At 41.8% G+C, this 1,655-nt stretch overlaps 2 non-coding genes across 2 annotated transcripts; both read left to right on the top strand.

Annotated features, from left to right (window-relative positions):
- The first annotated feature begins 849 nt into the window (after positions 1-849).
- On the top strand, positions 850-931 carry trnas-aga. Its single transcript has one exon. It is a non-coding gene; the product is annotated as a tRNA-Ser (tRNA).
- Positions 932-1,316: 385 nt separating this feature from the next.
- On the top strand, positions 1,317-1,388 carry trnad-guc. The gene has a single exon. It is a non-coding gene; the product is annotated as a tRNA-Asp (tRNA).
- Positions 1,389-1,655: the final 267 nt, after the last annotated feature.

The following is a 1,655-nucleotide window of genomic DNA, read 5'->3' as shown; positions in this document are numbered from 1 at the left end:
ACCAATCACAAATCGACCACGCTGCCCTAAATCAATGAAGAACCCATGTCTCATTTCGGCCAATTAGAAAATGATAACATCACTGATCACGCTGTGGGTTGTGGCTTCTAATGTGTTAATAAGCAGTAGTTTTCATTGCTCAAATTGCGCCTCAAGTTAGGAACTGAAGTACGTTTGTAATACCGGGTGTCCAGAGGGAAGGGTTAGGGGAGAGAACAGAAATCGAGCATCATTCTGGGCCTATGGTCAATCCATTTCAAAGGGGAGTAAGTTTGAGGAAAGAAGAGCAGGAGGAAAATGTATTACTGGGTAAGTGTCTATGTAACTGTTTTATGTATCGATCTTTAAGAGTTTGAATGGCAATATCTTATTTTAAAAAGTGCCTGATGATGATTTTTGGGGCCAGATTTGATACCGACGATGTTCGTCTGGAGTATTAAGCAACCACGCGTTGTAGGCTAAGTGCTGAAATACAAGGATTGCTCCCCGCGTTATCAATGTAGGTTTTCAAGTTCTCGAACTCCGAACGTGTTCCAATGAGGTGCACTGATCTTGAAGTGAGCGAATCACTTGTTGTATCGGCTTTGAACGGTGAACTGATTTTTAAAGGGAGCGTTGAGCGTTCAGCCTTAATTTGGTATTGTTCTTGGTGCTTATGTGTCACTGAGCGTTGGACCAGTGAAATTGTAACTGAACAACAGTATTAAAGTTCAACATGTTTTTAACGTGTACTGTCTCTGCATCAAATAAATGTTGAGATGTTTACTGATATACAAATTGCATATCTAAGTGTACTTCTTAACATGATATTTTCACAGCCGACACATCTGTATTGGTTCTCCACTTCGAGTAGTCGTGGCCGAGTGGTTAAGGCGATGGACTAGAAATCCATTGGGGTTTCTCGGCGGAGGTTCGAATCCTGCCAACTGCGCATCGTTTTTCTTTAAGATTGTAGTGTAGTCGGGCAGCATGGTCGGCACGGGTTTGGAGGGCCGAAGGGCCTCTTCCTGTGCTGCACCTTTCTTTGTTCTTTGTTCTTTAAGTAATTTCTATATTTAGTATTTCATGAGGTGCAAAATGTTTTGGGACACACCGCGTTAGTGAACGGTTAACATTAATTTGTTTCTCATTGAACAAGAACACTGTGTTGTGAAATATATCGCTAACTTTCCGCCTCCACCTGTCCGTCTCTATCTGTTGTCAGTGCTTTGGCACTGACTATCAGTTATTTTGTTCGACCTTGTTCGAACACATGCAGCTGAATCATTCACCTCATTTCTAATGAAATGGCTGTTTGAAAATTTAGGTGTAACACTTCCTCGTTAGTATAGTGGTAAGTATCCCCGCCTGTCACGCGGGAGACCGGGGTTCAATTCCCCGACGGGGAGAATTAATTTATGTTTTGAATTGGTGGTCACATTCTTGTCCATCTGCCAAGATAAGCAAAACATTTTAAACGATGCAACCATTAAACCTCTTTTATCGGTGCAATCTGGGAACACATCAATACCAATACAATGGATCAAAACGTCAAAGGAAATCCGATGTAATTGCGGCCGGTTGCTTCAGTCGATGCAATTAAAATCCATTCTAGTTTCTGCCAATTCTGCCAAACGTGCCTCATTTTCTCCCTCAAACAGTTTCAATATTTCACT

The sequence above is a fragment of the Scyliorhinus canicula genome, chromosome 13, assembly GCF_902713615.1.
Source record: "Scyliorhinus canicula chromosome 13, sScyCan1.1, whole genome shotgun sequence".
Classification (NCBI taxonomy): Eukaryota; Metazoa; Chordata; class Chondrichthyes; order Carcharhiniformes; family Scyliorhinidae; genus Scyliorhinus; species Scyliorhinus canicula.
This window is presented reverse-complemented; position numbering and strand designations above follow the sequence as displayed.